The sequence below is a fragment of the Notolabrus celidotus genome, chromosome 5, assembly GCF_009762535.1.
Source record: "Notolabrus celidotus isolate fNotCel1 chromosome 5, fNotCel1.pri, whole genome shotgun sequence".
Taxonomy (NCBI): Eukaryota; Metazoa; Chordata; class Actinopteri; order Labriformes; family Labridae; genus Notolabrus; species Notolabrus celidotus.
The window spans coordinates 30,482,120-30,504,248 of record NC_048276.1 but is presented as its reverse complement, the minus strand read 5'-3'; the positions used below and the strand labels follow the sequence as shown (position 1 = coordinate 30,504,248).

General features: G+C 41.8%; 1 protein-coding gene across 2 annotated transcripts in view; it reads left to right on the top strand.

The window, feature by feature from the left end:
* The window catches only part of klf8 (Kruppel-like factor 8), an 87,467-nt gene that overhangs the window by 963 nt on the left and 64,375 nt on the right, over positions 1 to 22,129 (top strand). The window lies entirely within an intron of this gene.

Below are 22,129 nucleotides of genomic sequence, written 5' to 3'. Positions count from 1 at the left end.
CAGCCAGGTGCACTGCCTCCAGATACACCATGCACAGGCACTGCTGAAGACTTGTGCCTTTAAATGAGTCTTGCCTCATCAGTGTGTGTTTTTATGTCAGTTGGGCTGGCAGGATATTCAAAAGTAAATGAAATCTAGTTTGAGATCCGACTAGTACAGAGACACAGATGCTGAAAGAGAGGGACAGTGTCCTCTTTTGCTGCAGCTCCAGATCTGAGCTTGATGGCTGATGATGGAGACAAGTTGCAGTTTGGTAAACAACTTCCAGGCTCCTCCGTAAAGACGTAAACCTTTGACCTGCAGATTAGCATCGCTCCTCTGAGAGCCTATTGAAGTGTCTTGAGTTTAACATAAATTGTTTGCTTGATATATTTTAGCCTTGCACTGTAAACAACAATGACGCCACACTCTGTTTTTACTTATTTAGGCTCTTGAAAATGTTTTGTTATCACCTGCAGTGGAGCAACAATGACATCACACCCTGTCTGAGTATTTCAGTGCACTCTGTGGAGCTTGCTTATATAGTCCAATGTAATTTGACCAATATTGGCCAAACAAGGTACTTTGATATTAGATGTATGTATTATATTTACTGATATGAGGGCTGTTTTCTAGGTCATATAATGTAGAATGTAAACACTGCTCAGGGTGATCTAGAATGATGACATCATGTAGTTTGTCCCACTGTGCTTCTGATTGTACAACACCCTCTGCACTGTTTGCAGCACTTCTAGCACCACTTCTGGCTTTAGCTTAGCACATGATGTTCTGTATGAGTTCTGCAGCCTTATGAAAGCACACACCTCCATGGAAATGGTCTAATATTCCAGCTCAAATGTCACCATACCTGCAATCAGTTATATTTTTTTACCCTCTTTAATTTGCATTGGTCTGAAAAAAATGTGGTCAGGCTCTAAAAGTCATGGCTGTTGATCACAAGGTAGCCATGCCCAAAATTCACTGCCACTATGTGGTCCAATTTATTCTAATGGGACTTTGGTATACAAAAGGAACAATGCCCTGCATTTTTACTAATGTGATGAACTAAGTGAACAGTAGGCACATTTTCTCGTACACTTCAGCGTATTTGGACCTCTCTGTGAAACAGATTCAGTCTCCCCGGCAGGCCGTTAAACAGACTGCAGGTTTAAGGCACTTTTGCATTAGCATAACTTTTCAAACCTTGAGGCTGTCCACCTTTACAGCCTATAGTTTCTAACTTGATGTTAGAGAACCATTTTTTAGGTTGTCATTAAGTACAGAAGTTCCCAAAATGGGGGTCAGGACCCCTTGGGGGTCGCGTTATGCATTCCAAAACATAATCTAAATTTAGAATGATCTAAAATTGCATGTTTTAACCATCGTTGTAAACATACAAACAAATATTGATAAATTTGAGATATAACCATGCAAAGAAAAATATTTTCTTCTTTACTTTGTTGCCAAATGACCCCTGAGGAAATTATGCTTCCTTTAGCATTTATTCAATGAAAAAGAAATATGTTGGGTCTGCAGTCTCTGGCACTGTTATTTTCAGGGTCATGGGCTAAAAAGTTTGGGAACCCCTTATAAAGAACATTACTTTTCCCAAGATCATATTTCCAGCTCACATAGATGTCCCCGTCTTCCACTGAGCATTCCCAGAGTAGCCCCGCCTCACGGTGGAGGTGCAATAGTTAAGTTATGGAGTGAATCCTTTGCTGAATGACTGAAACTAATGTATCTGTTTATAGCCATGTGGCTGTAGAAGACCTATTTTGCAAAACTCTGCTGTTTAAAAGTATAACCGCATTAAGCTGCTTTCAGCCTGTAATAATGTTGATAGGTGTTATCATGACTCCTGTGCACGATTATAATTAGCCTCCATGAATCTATTAGATACAACAGGGGTATTTATGACTTATGCAGTGCGTCAGTTATCCAGTCTATGCACATGAACATCAGCATCTGAGTCACGAGCACTATATTTGCCAAATACAGTAAATCTGCAGGAATTTGCAGCCAGCATCACCCTGCAACAGCAACTCTAAATCTGCAGTAATTTCCAAACACGGTGAACCAGCGTGTACAGAACACTGGAATAATAGTTATTGTTGCATTTTGGTGTTTTTATTCCATATTATATTGGATATTCATGCTACTTGCTGACATTTGAGGCTAGAACACCTTTAAAACTAGAGTCAAATCTGCATGATTAGGGTAAAAGTCCTGCTTTAGTCATAGAACATTTGAAGAAAGCCATGTTGTGTTTTCTGTTGCAAACAGCTGCTCAACTTTAATCGACCCTGCAGTTCAAAGTTGTGTGTCAAGTGTGTTAAATTCAGAAAAAAACAGTTAAAGACCTACTTTGTTTGGAGTGCTTTTTATCTCCACATGCTGTTTTTATGCTGCAAGGTTATTTCTATGCTTTTTCAGGCACTTCAGCACATGAGCTGGGATTTCAGAGGTCTTCTCTGGTAACGTCAGCCATTTTTATTTGAGCTAACAAACAGAACACGAGTTGAGCCATACCCTAAACAGTTGTTCATTAATAAAATATTTGCCTTAACTACAGAATTAAACTGACAGACCTCACACCTCATTGCAACTTTCAAAGGTTACTTCTCCAATTTTGCATCCTGTAACTGATGATGATGTGAAAAAGGCATGACGAGATTCACCACACATTTTCTTATAACTCAATCTGACCAACTTAACGTCATACAGGAAAGTATGCTTTATAATACTAAATGTAGTGACATTCAGAACAGAAATCTACTCGAACATGGAGTCTGCGATCTATTACAGTTACTGAACGTTGGCATTATTCCACTGATTGTGTTTAAAAGACAAAGTTTGTTTAAGGTGAAGGCTCCAACATTTAGTCCAGATGGTGATTTTCATTGTCTCCTTATCTCTTGCTCTACTTATGTTTAGAAACAAACAACAAGTTGTTTGTCTTTCTTTTCTTTCTCTCTATCTATCTCTCCGTCCACCTTTGACCCAGATGACTGTTTTTTGACTCTGTGAGAGCGGAAATCAATTTCCTCCCGTCACAGTTAAGGCTGTGCATTAATGGAAGTGTAGTTAACTGAGCACTCCTTCTGTAACACCGGGGCTCAACTGAGCATGCTCCATACTTAGAGAGTGTGTGTGTGTGGTTTGTGTGTGAGTTGAGGATCAGCTGGGCTGTGGACGTGAGAGCAGGGTCAGCTGTACATTCCTGGGCAGGGCATCAGCAGCAAAGGGCCCTTGAATACAAAGTCTGCCTGTGTGTGTGAGAGATGGAGTGTGTGTGAGTGTGTCTGACAGAGAGAGAGAGAGAGAGGAGAGAGAGAGAGAGAGAGAGAGAGAGAGGAGAGAGAGAGAGAGAGAGAGAGAGGAGAGAGAGAGAGAGAGAGAGAGAGAGAGAGGAGAGAGAGAGGAGAGAGAGAGAGAGAGAGAGAGAGAGAGAGAGGAGAGAGAGAGAGAGAGAGAGAGAGAGAGAGCTGATGCTCCTCAGTGTTCAATGATTAACTTAGCTGAACAAAGTTTGATTAAACCACAGGGATAGTGTCTTGTTGGATGTATATTGTCGCTCATGCTGAGCTACACGTCAGACTCAGTTGAACGGGTGGGGGTTCAGAAGCAGTCAGCTGTTGCCAGTGTGTCACCTCAGCCTTTACAACTCAGTTAAAGGAGCTTATTAAACCAGCTGCAGTTTGCTGCTCATGATGATACTCCTCTTTATTCAACTTTAATGCCCCTTCTTTCAACTTAAAGCGTTTAACTCCACATGTAACCTGTTGTTATCACAGTGGTTCTGCTGATTCTGCAGCTCATTATGTTGGGGGAGTTGATGTTTACATGTGCATTGATATTTTTGAGGATGAGTAACTTGTCATTTTCGGTACTTTCTGAAACTTCTTGCATTATGTAAAAAAAACAGATTTCTAAAGCAGCAGTGGTCAAATATAAATCACGCTGAGCTTCCCAGCATGCAACTGTTGCTTTTCTTAGCTTGAAAAATAGATTCCCGTGTTGCTATTGTTGCTCCCTCCACCCACACACATGTTTTTTTTTCCAGTCTCCTGAATGAAACCAGCGCACAGCATTTCATTGTTAAATTTTGTGGCAATGGTTTGCAATGTTTCTTTACTGGATATCATTTTTAAATCATATTTAAAAAAAAAAAAAAACTTCCTTGGCTGACTTCCAGTCATGTCCATGAACAATGTGCCCATCAGCTGTATCTGCACCACAGAGTAAATTCTGCACCATCACTTCCAGTATTTGGACAATCACTTGTGCAGACTACAGTGTTGCTGAGGATCAAGCATCAACGGTTGGCATCAAGGTGTTGAATACATCATTGTACCTCTAACAGCAGTGATGGTGATTGAGGCTGAGGTAACTGGGCGTACATTTTTAGAAATGTAGATGAAACAGGTGGAAAATAGGGAGGTGCGCCTGATCAGGGAGAAGTTTGCATGTGTTGGATGTCGTAAACGGCTTATTTGTATTGATATAGCAGCACCCAGAGGTGCAGTGATAATTTAATGGCACTTGTGACCTGGAGATCAGGAGTCTCATGCCTCAGCGCCTGAGCTCAGGGCGCTCTTTTAAAGGCACTGTAAGTGTTTCCCAGGTGGTGAGGAGGAGTCACAGCTCACCGGCTCAATGCACTTTTCCATTTTCCCTTTTATGTGATGCTCTTATTCGTAGTAATTTACAGCGCGTGCAGCAGTACAATAAGCTCCAGATCCTTGATCACCGACATTAAAAGCGGGGTCAGGGATGAGGGGAAGGAGCAGGATGACAGCAGGCTGACAGAAATGCACCTTTGAGTACCAGCGGAGCAGGAGAGGCACCATCACGTAAAGATGTGGATGTGTTCTCTTGCAGAAGCTTGTATGATCAATGTCAGAGTTTTTTGATTGTGTATCAGGTGTGGACTTATCCAGCTGAGTGGGTGACTGTGTTGTAGGCCAGCTGGCTGCCTGGCTGTCTGTGAGAGTGTGTGTGTGTGTGTGTGTGTGTGTGTGTGTGTGTGTGTGTGTGTGTGTGTGTGTGTGTGTGTGTGTGTGTGTGTGTGTATGTGACAGAAGAGATAAATGAGAGGTGGTACCAGGACACGGTGTGAGGAATGGTAGGGGTGCGTTAGGGCCGACACCAGGGTCATTGCTGGCAGGTGGTGTTATGGTGGGGTCATTTAGTGAGCTGAATCACTGACAATTAACAGGAAGCAGGTTGTCTGTGGATCAGAGGAGAGGGAACTGTCAGATCTGTCTGTGTACATATTAGTCTTCATACCCTTACAGAAGCGGACAGAGCTGCACGATGATGACAAGCTTTTACATCGTCACATCTTCAAATCAAAAACAGCCTGAGATGAAGTATCGTAAAAGGACTGAGGCTCTGTGAATTCGCCCTCTGAGCCACCTGACCTCTCAAAGTGCTCTGCACTGCATGTCAACATTCACCCATTCATACTGACATGCATCCACTCGTCTGCACACACACAAACACACACTCATAGAAATTCCTTCAGGAGCAGTCGGGCGGTCTAGCATTGCCCAAGGACACTTCATCATGCAGACTGGAGCTTGAATGAGCCCCAGTCTTCCATTTGAGGACCTTAACCGGCTCTTAACTCTGCTCCACAGCTGCAATGCTGGTTGATGTTAAATTTGTTGCAAAATTAGCTGTCATTGGGTGTGGCATGAGCAGAGAAACTTGGAGTTAATTGGTGAAACAATCTCCTCAGTTAGGTTTAGGCACTAAACAGGGCACGGCTGTGACTCAGCTATGGTGCATGAACAACTGGACTTGATTTTAAGGATCCAGACAAAGCTGCAACCTCTGCCCATGCGGAATTGTTATAAACTTCAGTTCATCGAGCATCCGCTTTAGGCTGGCTGCAGAAACACCGGGAACCACAGGCATTCAAAAAAGAGGATCCTTACAGCATAAATAAACATGTTTACTGCTTGATTAAAAAAACAGCTTTGGTCTGACGAGCTAATCTCTCGATTGGCACACTGTACGGGGAGTGAAGCTGATTGCTTCCTTTGCCCCAATCATACTCCTGTCTCTACAGCCAGTCAAGGTCACTGCCTCTCAATACAGAAGGAACATGAAGATTGCTGAAAATAAAGATGTAAAGATTGGTTCCAAATGCTGCGGACAGGTTAGAAGGTGTGAAAGCCAGGAACCCAGTGAAATGGGGGCAGTAATAGTAGAAGAGTTAATGGAGTAATGCTCATTGTTTGACATGAGATGCTGGACCAGTGAAGTGAGTTTGAGTATCCAAAGTTTTTCTTTGTTAAAGTTTAGTGTAGGTGAGAATGAGTCTGCAGTTTCAGCCTGATTAAGCTAAAATGTGGGGGTATGATGCGTCTTGATAAGCCTGTTCCACATGGTGTGTTCACTTGTTGCTGCATGGTTTGCTGCAGTAAATTTTGCAGCATCTGTAGCAAGGTTAACAGACTTTGTTGCTCTGAAAAGGGGTTAAGGTGTTGGTGGAAGGGGGTTGGATTTGCGGTGTCTCTCGTTCTTTTTTTTTTCTTTCTGTGTTTGCTGGGCGGCCTTGCTCGGGCTGGCCTGCCCCAGGGCTCAGGGGCTATTTATAGAGACACAGCACCGTTTATAAGGCCGAGACAGAGCAGAGCAGAGCTTGCTCAATCTCATGTACCAAATCCAACTCTGAACACAATTACTGAGACGTTACTGAGATTATTTATCACAAATATTACACTGAACAAGAGTAAGCATCAAGCAATGCACGTCCATGATGGAGCCATCTTCCCACAGTGCTTACAACCATGATTTGATTCCTCTGTAAGGATCCACCAGTGTGTAGATAACTCAGACCTGGGCTGAAGAGTGTTTGCTATTGATTGTACTTGAAAAGAAGTATCATTGCATCATTGTGCCACCAACAACAGTAACACAAATCAGAGCCAGCACAGAGACTGGCATGGACTGCATTTCATCAGAACAATACAGAAGCAATAATGCCCAACTAGGTGACCATTTTCAGGAACTTATGGACGATGCAGAGGACAGCTGCCTTATGCTGAGTACATCAGTTCCTTATTATGGACACCTTGAAGGGCATGTTTCTGCTTTTGCTTTGAAACTTGCCAAAAAAAACCCCAGATAACTTATAACTACTTGCTTTTTTTTCAGTTTTCACAAGCATAACTCCGTTCCGATTAGACCTAAGGGTTTGGGTAACAGTCGTTTGTCCGTATGCAATGATAACAAAGCTCTACAAGTAGAAAAGAGCTTTAATAGAACTTGACAATGGCAGATGTTCCCTGTTCAGCTCCTGTGTTCACTCAGCTCATTCAACAGCTAGCTAATGTTGTGCTCGAGGGTCAAAGTCAAAAGTAATCCTATTTGGTGAAAAAAAAGAACTGTAGATATAATTCAAAGTATGTTAACCACAACAAGGCAAAGTCATTTTCCAGAGTGTCTGTTGTCAGAAATTAACGCACATCATGCAGCCAAACAGAAACGAGCAATAACCCAAACCACGGTTGAAGAAACAGCACTAAAGATCTCTGGTGCATTGATTTAAAGTGATTGTTCGAGAGAAACACTGAGGACCAGAGTGTTGCTGACGCAAACCAGTATTTGTCAGATCTGTAAACAGAACTGTTTGCAGATTGGCTCCTGGCACCAGCTCTGTCAACCAGTTTTGGTGGTACTGGGATCCAGTTCAAGTCGTGATGGGCCGTTTGAATGTGTCACAAGACGCACTGCTGCAGTGCATGGATATCAGGCATAGTGCAACTCTGTTTACAAGCTCCCTCTACTCCTTGTTATTCACAACAGCCTACAGTTTATAGTTTGTAGTCAGAATTCATTAAATCTTTGCCTCTAGATCACAGTTTTCATAAAAATCTTTTTAAAGTTCATGTTCATGCATCTCAGCCCAAATGAAACTGTGTTTGTCAGACGTGTCTCTGTTTATTAGCCGGTCATACTGACTACCTCATACATGGATGCCATACAAAAAGCCCTTTTTAAGCCATTACAATCACAGATGTAATTCCGTGTCACTGCTGATATTAATTTTTGTGTTCCCTGCACTTTGATGCTCAATAACAGTGATGTTTTGGCATGATTGTTCCTCAAACTTTCATGCCAGTTAAAGGAGCAGTGCGTGAAAACCGATGTCAGATTAGAGATTGAAAAGCTCCCTTGCTCACCCTTGAATCAATGGTGGCATTCGAGGTCAAGAAGCTCCTGTGATACATGATAAAAATCCTCAATTAGTCAAGTTTTTACATCAAAACGGTCAATTCAAATTATTTTCTATATAACATCCACTCTCTTCACCTTTGTATCCCAACAGGTGTATTTCAGGCAGCAACTCACTAAATACAAAAATGAGAAGTAGACTGAAAAATCAGTCCTCCAATTAGTCAGGCTATATAATGGCACTCATGAGGCTGTTTAAAAAACAAACAAATAATGCCTGCAGACACTGCATTAGCCTAATGGACTAGCCTAATGGTTAAGTTGTGCACCCATGTAGTGGGCGGCCGGGTTTGATTCCAGCCTGTGAATCCTTTCCCGCAGGTCGTTTCCCCACTCTCTACCAGTTTCCTACGCTATCCACTGTCTCCTCTATAGATAAAGGTGTAAAAGCCCCAAAATTATGACTTAAAAAAAGAAAAAAAAGAAATACTGATATCGAATGACCAACATAAGCGTGTATGCTCCTCAGTAGTTTGTCGAATGACCAACATAAGCGTGTATGCTCCTCAGTAGTTTGTCCGTTTTGTGCTACTCCAGAAATATGGTGGTGCAAGAAGGTGGAAGGGGACCCAAACCAATTTGTCTGGGACCCAGACATATTTTTATATTCCATTTCTACCAAGTCAGATCTGGTAAATGTTGCTAGCTGCTACCCACTGCACCTTTAAACCTCTGCATTTGACTGATTTCACCAAACAAAAGCTTGAATATCTGAAGCATAATCAAACTTCAAAACTCAAACGTCCAAAACATACATTTAACAACGACTCAAAAATGATTAAAGCCATCCATTATTAGATGAACAGTTGGAGGCTAAGAAACGTAACCCTTTATTATAGCCTGAGGATTGTTGTTATGGAAAGCAGTAATTTGGGCTCAATAAATAACCTAAACGTTTGTGCAGATAGTTTTGGTTCAACAGGATTGGTGCGTCCTTTCAGCTCCCTGACCGACGTGAATGATGAAATATTCTGGAAGTCAGTAAAGGCACAAGACCTCATGACACTGTTGAGGTGTTGCAAAGTTCAATCAGAGAGATTTGAATTTGCTGCCAATGCAAACTACAGTTTTTGCGGTTGGACCATGGTTCCCATTGTTGTGCTGAGTGTAATTTGGTTGAAGCTTCTGCATATTTAATCCAAGTGTATACGGCTGGATGAAAGCTGTTTCTTGAACTGGATTCTGTTTGTGGATACTCCTCACCCAGACTGTATGCATCTCTTTTTCTTTCCATCTGTAGCTCTCCTGTCAATCACTGAGAGTTTGGTGGACACATCAAGATTGAGAAGAGTTTGTGAGGACAGAAAAAAACCATCCTGTTTGCACACACACACATCCAAACACAGTCCGTTCCTTGGAACAGCTTGATCGGACTGCTGCCATCTGTGTTGACTATACATTGAAGTGACAGTTTAACTCTGTCTGTCTTAATGTGCTAATCTGTCATCCATGTATGTTTCATCAGTCTGGCAACACCATAGCTAGTTTTCTGTCTGCTCAGTCTGAATTCACTGGAAACCTGAAAAACATCAAATCATGCTGCAGAAGCTCATTTTTATAAATTGCTCAGCCAAACGTATAGTTTTCTGATCTCACTGCCCTCAACCTCTCCAAACTCAACACCACGAGGCAAATAAATCTGCAGCTTATTAAATAGATTTGCACTTTTCTTCGCTGGTTGGTTTGTGTCCAGAGGAACAGAATAATATTTTACTGAAACATTTTGCTTGTAGCAGTGCATCAGTGTTTTTCTGACTCTACAATTCAGCTTCTAACGCTTTATTTCAGCTTCTAACGCTTTATTTCAGCTTTGTTCTTGCTCATTCTTAGGTCAAAGTTTCTCATTCTTAGGTCTTCATTTCCCCATCCCAGTGTCACTCCCATTGCTTTGCTGATAACCAGCTGACTGGTTCCTCATGGAGTAAAGGGTATTAGATCAGGTTGGCTGGATGTGATGGTCCATTCTTCAGTTAACTTTTTTTTCCAAGCAGTCATATTCTGCTTTGTACGATTGTGTATCAGGGCCATTGTAGAATAAAAAGATAATAAAACTGAGCGTAGAGAGAGTAATATTCATCAATATTAAATATCAGACTCTGCTGCCACGCATCATTCCTGCCATGCTCGACTGCATTAAATAGTCAACTTTGTTCATCCATCGTGAATGAATCACAAACTAACTTCCTCATTAATTTCACTTTAAGCAAACTTACCTTATGAAGCCATGTTTCCTCTTACACCTCTTCACTTGGTGCTTGTTGCATCCCTCGTTTACTGGCTGCGTTTGTGGCGTAACCAGGAAGTTGCAAAGTGAAGCAACATAGTTTCTATAAATACTATTTTACAGGTTTGTGTTTCTTACAAATGAATGATCTTAGTCTCAGATTGTTACTCTTCATGTCCTCAATTTTTCATCTACAATTGCTAAAATACACCTTTGTGGTTTTTGTAAGCTGACTTGAGAGATTAGTTTGTCACTCGTACACTCAGTGACTGATAAACTAGTTCACTGGTTAAGTAAGTGACTGGCTGCACTCTAATACAGACATGTCTTGTATGACAGAGAGTGAGGACCTCTCTAACATGTGTTTGACCCTTCATACCAGACTGTTGGTCACAGTATTTACCTGTGACCACAAGTGTAGCCACTGATCTCCATACAAGCCCAAAGTCCACTTATGTTGTTGTTTTATTAAACTGAAGATTTATTCTGTTTGTGACTTGCTGAAGTTTTGACATATCTGTCCCTTAGGATGGTTTCAGACCATGAACCGTGCAGATTTTTGCCATGTTTTTCCCCCAGACAGACAGTCAGGTAGCCCAACTAAGGTTGTCAAATGTTCAATACTTAAAAATGTTTTGCTACCAAGTCCTTTAAAACCTTACAATATTTGGTATTTTTATGCGCAGAAGTATCAAAAAGTACCAAAACTCTTGAAAAAAAACATCACACCACGAAACACTTCTTCAGAGGAATCAGGTCGGCACTGTTTGCAGAAAGAAAATTCACCAAATTTTGGCACCCAGGAGTTTTTTTGTTGTTGTAGTATCAAAACAGGTGTCAAAATCATGACAACCCTAAGCCCAACACAAAGTCATGTCTATGCTTTGACTTTTTGAGTTGTCTTGGTCTGGCCACACCTTAATTTTTCTTACCACATTGCAAGTAAGGTCAAGTTTGTGCTGCTAATTCTGGAAAACAACATTAATGGAGAAAAATATATAATGAATAGACTTTAATTAGGTCTATATTTTAAGTGATTTAAGTAACTTGTTTTATGTGATTTTTATAATTTTATCTGACACCTGAATTTCCCTTCGGGGATTAATAAAGTACATTCTATTCTATTCTATTCTATTCTATTCTATTCTAATTATAAATTCCAGGTAACCATGAGATTGTGTACATGATTGGCTCAGACGTGTTTTGTGTTTTAGTGCTAATTAGCAAGCATTAGCATGCTGAAACACAAAGCTACAATTGTAAACATATACATTTTACCCTCTAACCATCAGCATATAAGGTGTGAGATCCAAATATGAAATTCCATTCACCTAAAAAATGGAAAAATCTAACAGGTGAGCCTGTTTACCAGCTTATTGACTGCTCCACTGCTGACAGGCCAAAGTGTTTATCACTCTGGGTGTTTGCCTGTGTCAGGACTGTTAATGGAGCCAGGCGTGGCTGCTGTCACTGGAGTTAACATAAAGAGCCCTCTGCAGAAAACAATACCAGCTCTAATAGAGGGAAAGGAGTTTAAGTTTATCTGAAGGTCATAAAGCTGCTGGGAGTTTGTCATGTGAGCTGCTGCTTCAGAAAGAACAGCTTTGTTAAGACTGTGGCTTTTAATACCTCAGGACTCATCTCTCTCCATGTCACATCCATTTTCATGGTGCTTCTTCCTCTTTAAAAGGTCTCCTTCATCATCAGAATCTGCTTCATTTACCTCAGACTGTTATTAAGAAAATACAGATTTCAGTGATATTTTAATGCAGGCAAAAGAAGATTTCACAGTAAATAGTTTTGTATGTTTAAGCTTCTGAATATTATCCCCTTTTCTTTTTGATATTGGCAGCTCTGTTTGGCTGTTTGCAGCAGAAGCATCTCTGCCCATGAAACCACAACAAGAAAAGGAACGTGAAACCCTGGCTCAGACGTGCTGCTTACAAGCTTTGTAAATCATTCAGAGCAGGAATGTGTGAAGGGTGTGAATTCCATGGTAGAAAGAAAAGTTTCCTGCCAGCGTACAGTTTATCCAGAGAAACCAACAGGTGATTATGTACATAAACATAAACACACATCCGGGGTTTGGAGATGGTAACAAGCGGAAGCATAACTTTGACGTAATTCTGCAGAACTGGAACTGTGTGTGCGCACATGAAAGGCTTAAAGTGTTATACAACAGGGAAGCTGTGACTGTAAAATCATTATTTCTTAATTCTGGAAATAGTCCTGCATCTAAGCAAAGAGTGTGTTGCTGCTGTTTAAAACACCAAGTTCAGCATCTTTTTTTGGTCAACATCAGAGATTTTTCAGGTCAGAATTAACAGCAGAGGGTAAATAACAAGCAGTAACCTTTGGTGTTGAAAAATCAAGCTATTGCGGAAGTGCAAAAAAAACTGCAGTTCCTTGACTCTCCACTTTAGGCTGGTCTTAATAGCTAAGGAAACATTGGTACAGCCCACATTAAAACATATATTTTTTTAAAGGAAATTTTAAATATGTCAACATGGTGTGAAAACTATGTTATCTTTATACCTAATTTCTTTGGTCTTTGTGGCCTATTTGACTGATAGTTTTGTGCAACAAAGGAGTTTCCAAGGAGCTTGAGGTCTGTCTGTTCTCTACCTATTCACTAATTTCTAGATTAGCTGGAAGCACGATGGAGTTAGCTTTTCCTAAATGAATGGCGACAGTATCTTTGGGCTTCAAAGCCCTCTTTTTATAACCAAAAGTGTGACGTCACTGAGGCCTTGTTTGAACGAGAAGGGCTTCATTAAAAATGGAAAAATATTTCCTTTACATTTTCAAAAAAGTCTGCATTTGTATGATGCTTCCAATTCCATCCGTTTGCACATGAATCCGCAAAAATGACTGAAAACCCTGCAGTATGCATACCAGGCCCGAGTTTGGTGGGAAAACTTGAATGTAATGTAGAGTGACCTTGCATAAAGATGGTTTTATGCAAAGCCCCACAGCTAATGGGGCTGTGGCATCACTGTTTCCACACATGTTTACAAAAGATTGTAGCTCTATCTATGGTCCTTTTAAAGCTGGGGTTGGTAGTCAGATTTAGATACACTTTTTGTTATACTGGTTAAAATGATCTGTATGTCCCGATGGCAATCAATGAATAATGTGTTCTTAAAAAAGAGCAAAAAAAAGCTGCGATCTACAGCTGGAGTAAATCTGGGAAAACACCAACCAATCACCGCCTTTAGGGTCCAATTTTTTAAACAAATCAAATCCCGTCCTGCAATTCTGCCCGCCTCCCCTGAATCCCATGGCACCTTAGTAGGTGGTTGGATAGATTTCTGGTGTTGCCGTGGTACTTTACTTGACCTTTACATATCCTAAAAACAGTGAGAGACTTATTTAGAACATCTCCATCTTTGCAAAAGCCAAAGTGTTTCCTCACACTGGACCGCAATGGTGGCTTGATCATTTCTTGCTCAATGGCTTCTCCTCTGCCATCCGCCATGCAATGTTGTGTTGTCTGCTGGCGCGTGGTAATGACGTCGCAGACAGGTAGCCTGAATCCAATGTGTAATTTTCTAGTATTGATACAATCTATGTATTACTTTTTAAAACGATCTTAGATCGATATATGTCATCCAGAAGGCCAACTTGCCAAGCACAGATCGATGTAGTCAGATTGTAGGAATATAAATCGATACATTAGTGGATGAATCGTTACACCCCTAGTTTCAAGTTGTGAGAACGAGCTTTACTGATAAAGTCCCTGGAAATATCAGGGCATGAATGCTCTGAAATAATCTGGAAAAATATCCAAAGTTCATGTTTCGAAGGGTCTTTCTGCTGCTGATTCATTGGATAGGATTTTGTGTCCAAAATATTCCAAAGCACTGTTGGCGTAACTTTTAGTTGAAGCTGGTTTGTTTCTGGACGTAGCAGCTACTGAGCCTCTCCTGTTTACTTTAAACTAAGACTTAGGAGTGAGACTTAGTGCACTTTAAGTTCAGACCTCAGAGAAAGTGATCAAATGTGTATGCTAGAAGTTATAACCCCTCATCTGTCTACTAACATGGTTGTTCCTCTTGTTGGCAGAGGGAGCAGTGGAAGAGAGAACTCAGTGCTGGATGTCTTAAGGGGAAGAAGTGTGCGTGTTTGTGTGTGTTTGTGTGTATCAGTGTGTGAGTGAAGGAACTGAGTGTGTGCTTCTGGTGGGAATGTGACTGAGAATTATGTGAATGAGTGTGTGTGCTGTGATTGGAGGGAGGCGAGGGGTGGGGCCTGTTAAACATGTATGTGTATGTGTGTGTATGTGCATGCACTTTTGTACACACATTCTTCTCATTAGGCACTGGTGAGTGTGTGCATGTGTGTGTGTGTGTGTGTGTGTGTGTGTGTGTGTGTGTGTGTGTGTGTGTGAGAATATTGGCTGTGTCACCTCAGATTAGGCCTTGATGCGGTGGCGGCGGTGGTCGGGGGTGGTGGTGGAGAGTGACCCCCTACCAACCACGCCACAGTCATTAACGGAGGGGGAAAAGAATCTCGTCACTATGGCAACCACGGCAGCGCTGCCAAAACGTCCACAATGAAAAGAAAAGGGGGGAGAGGAGGGGAGGAGGGAAAGGGAAGGAGGAAGGAGAGAAGGAGGAGAGAAGGAGGAGAGAGGTGGCGAAGGGGGGGTTGGGTGGAGATTGAGGTGGGGAGGGTGTGTGTGTGTGTGTGTGTGTGTGTGTGTGTGTGTGTGTGTGTGTGTGTGTGTGTGTGTGTGTGTGTGTGTGTGTGTGTGATGATACAGACAGTGATGATGATAAGGAGAGGAAGGGAGATGATGCGATAATCAGGTCACAGTTTCTCAGATAAATGGACACACACACTCATGTGCAGGATTTCTCGCGACATAATATTGATTTTAATCTCGATGCCCGTGAAGTCTTTCATCTTGTGTTATCGCGTGTTATCGTCACACCAGCGAAGAAGCCACTTGAGATTAAACAGGAAGTGGAAACAGGGTAAAAGGTGATGAGGTAGTCTAATCGGGCTCACATGACCGCAGCAGCTTCCTGTTCAACAAAAACCAAAACCTCTTTACCTCTGAGTGACCTTACGACGTCGAGGTGCTGCTTTCACCTGCAGCTGTGTCTGTGTTTGACTTTAATGTGTTACCTTGAGACTTAATACATCTTCAAATCTAAGAGTCATGGAAAAGCTTAGAATCCCAGAGACAGACGCAGCTCAGGGTGGTGTGTTTAAATCTGTGACTCACTCGTGAGGACATTTGTTTGGAGGAAGAAAAGTGAAATCATTGCATCCCTAAAGTTAAAACTTCTGTGTTTGTATCTAAGGCATTACTCTGCTTTGTGTCATCACAGCACTCACAGACATTAGCTGCTTTTCTTGAATAACGATGAGACGTCATGCATCTTCGAAATTAATTAGACAAACATATGACAGCATGTTGCAAGGTTCCAGACTTTAAAAGCACATGAGAGATTTGTGGTTCTCTACAGGACAGCTGCTGTATTTTACCTCATTGCAAGAGTCCTGATTTTGCATCTTGGCTGAGTTCACACCTGAACTTCTGGCTGTCCTTTTTGATTGTATCTCCTAAGACGCATGTTTGCAGCAGGTGTAAATACAACCTGAGTGAAAAATATGTCAGGTGTCATGCATCTTAAGCTCGTGGTATAAACACAGAGTCATTGTGCTCCTCTGCGTTATGAGTGAAAGTGACTTCTGAAACTACGACCCTTGAACAGTGACGCTCTGACAGTCAGATTCACAGGCAGGTTTCCTTTTAGGGCAGAAAGAGCAGACTGGGAGAGAAGGTGCTTACTGTAAAGCTTTGTGGAGGAGGGATGATGTATCTGGACAGTTTTTCAGGCCCATGAGTTACCAAGGAGTGCATTCTTAATTCTTCACGACACAAAGATTCAAGCCAACTTTTTCACAATAGTTTGGAGAGAAACCAGAGCTGTCTGAGCGTTACTCTGTGACTGTGAGGTCCGTATAGACATGGTTATGAGTATTTTTTTGTGCCTGAAGTGATGAGAAAAGATGCACATGCCTCCTTTTCCCTGCTGTGCATTGTCTGTGAAGAAAGTACCTGTCGTTTGAACCCAATAGAGGTTCCCCAATAGAGTACTCTAATTATTCTCCAAAGCTAATAAAATAGTGACATGACATCAAATACAGTGCATGCACATTAGTCGACATCTCTGCACTGGACATCCTTGGTCTGAAATATTTTTAAAAGTTTTTCCAAATGAGCAACAAACACTGAAACAATCCAAGGAATGAGCTCTGCTGTTAGAAGCTAACTTAAGCCGGATTTATACTTCTGAGTCGAATCGACGGCGTAGCCTACACGCGTAGGTCGGCGTAACTCCCGTACCTACGAAGAGGCCTACACATGTATCTGTCAACACCTCCTCCAAATTGTAACTACGCGTCAAATCGAAGCGGACCGCAAGCTCTGTGATTGTTCCACTCGGCAACATTGTATTTCCAGCATTTAAAGCACTTCTGGGATCCCTGCGCATCGGCTGCTCATCTCCATCTCCGACCTGTACTCTCTATTCTTCCCTGTTATCATTGCTGTATGATAAACAGCAACATGTATCAGCTATAAATTAACATGTACACGTTCTGAATCGCTTGTGAAAATACAAGCAGAAAACGTAGCATAATACTATGCTATATAATAGACTATCGGAGAGACCACACTGCCCTCAAGCGTTTTGGCGGCATATTGCTGCGCAGCACAGACACAATGCAGAAGTATGTTGTGTTCACATCCGTGTTGACCACAAGTATAAACCAGCCTTAAGCCAATGTTAGTGGTAGCTCAGCTTGCAGCTCCCCACTCTCTCTATGCTCATATGGCTGCATGTGTGAATTATAGACTGTATAAAATATGGACGTAGTATCCGTGACGTCACCCATCTGTTTCTGAAGAGCTGTTTTGAGACCAACCGTCTGCGGCAGCCATATTGCTTCTGTCGAGCCAGTGTGAGGTAAAGAGGCGGAGTTTGAGCCTCCTAGCCAACAGCTGCAGTGTTCCCACAGGCAGCTGTGCATCTCATTGGAAGACTAGTAATCTCAATATCTTCCAAATTGCTGTGTTAGAAAAAAATTCACCCCCTCACAGTGAGAGCACATCCAGAAATGAGCTATCCAGCCTACACTCATCTTTTGAACCAGGCTGTAAACATGTTTATTTCTGCTGTAAAGATCGTCTTTTTCCCATTCATGTGTATGTGACTTCTGGTACTTCCGGAGCCAGCCTCAAGCGGATCCTCGATGAACTGCAGCTTTTAACACTTCCGCATTGGACTCATATTTTTAGAGGTTGCCGCTTGGTATGAATGCAAACAACCACATTTCACACAGACTAGCCCCTCCCCCTTTAATAACATTTCTGAAGAAGTCAGGAAGAGTCACAATGAGCGAGTGGGAAGGGGGTGAGGATGTTTGTATCATGCAACCTGTGCTCACAGATCAATCCTTGTGCTTCACACTCTTCCTTCTCACCTGTATGCTCCTTTCCACTCCTTTGGTGATTCTGTGAATGCATGCCTTTACTGTCGTTGTCATCTCCTTCACTCGCCATCTTGGATATCTTTTATATACATTAACTACTGCAGCGACTTTGTCACATCATGCCTTGCTTTATGACAGTCCCAGCTCCGACAAGGGAAATATTTCACCTTGAGGGACGTGTGTGAATAACTTATTTTTAAATCTCTTGGGTCAGACTGCCCTAAAATTTTCTGGACCTTTTCAGGATGAATGGATCCATGTACAAGACAACGCGTGTCCTCTACGAAGCTTTTGTTTTAATGTTAGTTGTTTTTGAACGGGTTGTCTTGCACGCTCATGTTGGTGTAGTTTAAGGTGAGTTAGTCCTGTAGTGGTTTCATAGAGACTTTGAACCACAACATTTGTTGACGTTCCCGTTTCTTACCCACAAGAGCATCTCTTCTCTTCCTTTTAGTAATAGTATTTTAATAGTATTCTCAAAACTAGCTACCTTTATTATGTCACATGTTTTGTGTCAACAGCCCTACAGTGGTTTTTTAAGAGTCTGAACGACTACAGATCTCTTCTTAATATGTCCGTTCTGTCAGAAATGTTTTACGACTCTCTCATAAAGCACATCTTGAGTGTTTGTTGGTGTGTGTGTGTGTGTATCTGCACACACTTGCTCATGTTTGAGGTTACTTCTGGCCTGTAAGTGCTTTAAGTTGAGCGTTAGCTTTAGAGAAGTGCTGTAACCTCAGCTTTGTGGTTAAAGCACACACTCTCATGCATATGTGTGTGTGTGTGTGTGCGTGTGCGTGTGCGTCTGCGTGTGTGTGTGTGTATGTGTGAGTGTGTGTGTGTGCGTGTGCGTGTGTGTGTGTATGTGTGAGTGTGTGTGTGTGTGTTTGCATGCACTGTATGCTTGGGTTGGAGTAGTATGTGTTTAACTTGGTGAAGAGTACACCAACTTTGTCATGTGTGTGTGTTTGTGTGGATAAGAGGGTGTGTAGGGAAGTGGCGGCTGACTTTACGTCAGCAGGGTGTGGTGTGATAACAGCCAGGCGTGTCTCTCTCTCTCTCTCTCTCTCTCTCTCTCTCTCTCTCTCTCTCTCTCTCTCTCTCTCTCTCTCTCTCTCTCTCTCTCTTTCTAGGTCTCTTTCTCTCTCCCCCTTGCATTCACTCTTGTGAGCCAGATGGAGACACACCCAGTTCTTCGCTGCACTTTTGTGCAGATTTACAGTGCACAGAAGAGGGTTTTTCTTACCAGCATTTTAATAGAACTCAAGACGATAGCATGTCACTGTGTGTTTGCATTAAAATCTAGAGAAATGTTAAAATGTAAAGTCACCACAGAAGAGGTCTGAAGTCACTAAATTGTTCAAGATTATAAAACCACTCCCAGAGAGATGGGTCATGTTTGGCCTGATGCCAGCCCAAAGCATCTGTTGGCCATAAAAGAGCCAATCAGCAACAACATGAGTCAACTAACAGAGCTTCAGGAGAAGCCAAATAATCCAAGTCTAAACAGCAAGAGCAAAAAAAAATCCCGTTTCAACCTGAGAAGGGTTTGGAAAATCAGGGTAACATCTGGAAAACAAACACAACATGCAGCAACAAGGAGCAGCAGTGGTCAGAGGCTGAGGCTGAACAACACGGACGGATCACAAACATGGGTCAGGAAGTTTTTATTAAAAGCCCAGGTCACTATATGGTAGAGACAAGCACAGCCACTGACCTGATACTGATATAACTAATGATAAAGATAATTTATTTCTATTAAAACAAGGAGTTATTTTAAGAGTTTAGGATGTCCAGCTCCACATTTAAGGCAGTTATTTCTTTCTGACATAAAAGGATGACGTCTCAGTACTACTCAATGATGGAAAGTGGACCAACATATTCAGGGATAATTAATGCAGTGGGGAACCTTAACTAACCCATCTCAGATGATGTGTTTACTGCTGTTATTCTATCATTTTTTATGCAAGGTGCCTGTTACTTTTCTGTTGAAGTTTGACCCTGACTGTGAACCAGCATTGCAGGATTCCTCAGTGATTCCCGCCTGTTTTCGGTCAGATCCCCCCTGCAGCGTTTTTCTCACAGACGTCAAACAAAAGACATAAATCATTTGGTACAGGAGAGTCAAACGTGAATTATGTCTGAGCTGAGTGAAAGTGGAGTGAATGAAAAATGATGCTGAGATCTCTTTAAAGGCTATCTGATCTCTGATACCTGATGGTGTGTTTGGGTGTCTGCAGTGATGGAGCCGTTGATTAAAATCATAATAGCATCACAGAAAGAACAGAAGTATAGAGGACTCCATGAAACCAGTGCTGTGAAAAAAAAGGGATATTGTTTGATATGGAGAATTCAAGTTTGAATTCAGGTGCTTAGGAGATGAAAAAAACAACAACACAAGAGTTGATAATTGTTGACATAAAATAAGTTCAGTCAGACATCTAATGTTTGAATTGTTTATTTTTACAGCAAATATATATTACATGTTTGCGCCAAGGCTCCGGCCTCATCACTCCCTGCAGATAAGTTTACATGGAGACATTGAAGACTGATGAGCAAAACATACTGAACACCCCCGGAGCCTGTAGGTGGATGCTGGGGTGGCGGTGGGGATGAAAGTATATGCAAGAATAGGAATGCAGGGCAGCAGAGGCGTTGACAGGCAGAGGGAGAGATGGGAGATTTTCCTGGTTTAAATAGACCGCCAAATTGAGAGGCAGAGGGCGTGATTGGATGATGGTTATGAGAGGTGGACATGTGACATGTGTATAGCAGTGCAGCTCGAGTTGTCTGCCTGAACTAGGTCCCAGGCGTCGCTCCATTTATATTTGGTGGTTTGGCTCTGTTCTGGGAGCTCCCTGTCCTTCCACGTGCCTACACGAGCATCAGTGAGGATACTTATGACACTGGTAAAATCAGACACAGCAGAAGGAGGAGCTTAGGTGGAGGAGGGTTGCGAAACAGGAAGCAGGAAGAGAAGGCAGGCAGTTTAAATAGAACAAACATTTTGCTATTTGCTGATTGGATGGCTAGATGTGATCAGCTAATTGTATTTGCTAGATATCTCACACAATTTAACATGACAAGTCAAGGGTCGCAACAGAAAATGACTTTTGGCTACATTTTGAATGACCGTTGTGTTATATTTTCAACCTTTTGAATCATCACTGTACTCCTAAAAATTACAAATACACCTGAAAAATTATGTTTCCATAACCGCTCTGCTCTATTGTTACCATTTGTTGTAGAGGTGTAATTTTAAATGAATAGGGTAGGATATTTTTGCATTAATGTTGTCTCTTTCACCTCCAGAAAATCTGCAACAAATGGGTGCATCAACACTGAAATACAGGGTGAAAAATGGAGCTATGTTTTGGCAATAAACTGGCAATATGATACAGAACGATACAGATCATGTTCTAAGGACTAACAGGAGAACTTTAGATAGATTATAATGCTGCTTTGCACTTGTAGGACATTTAAAAACATTACAAATTAAACCAATGCTAAGAGTTACTTTTTAAACCGAAAGCACTTATGCTACAATAAAAGGTGTATCGATCATTTCTTCCAGTCTGACGTAAAGTGTGAGGAAAAACTGGTCAACAGTAGAGGAGTTGTTCTAATAATGACAACGAGAACAAACACAGGAAAGTCTTCAATGGAGACAAACAAAGAGAGAAGAAAGAGGAGGCAGCTGAATGAAAAATCAATAGAAGTTGTTGGAAATAATTCATCATAATGTTTCTCGTTTCAGGTTTGATTTTGACAACATGAATAAAAGAATCTGAATCAAGCAGAGTGTCATTTTACATAACTGCTGACTTCTTACCCTCCTTCTCCTCCTCCTCCTCCTCCTCGTCTCTCTCTCTCTCTCTCTCTCTCTCTCTGTGCATGTAACTTTTCACTCATGTCCCCTGGGAGACAGCCAATATTGTGCAACAGCAGTGACCTTTGACCCCATGGCTGTAAACACCTCTGGTTGGACATTGTTGACTCTTCCCTCCTGTTGTTGTCAGAGCTGACAGACAGCCGTCAGCTGCTGTTTTGACTTTCACCGCACTTCGATCTGAGCCCTGAGGTTAGATTAGGAGTGTGTGTGTGTGTGTGTGTGTGTGTGTGTGTGTGTGTGTGTGTGTGTGTGTGTGTGTGTGTGTGTGTGTGTGT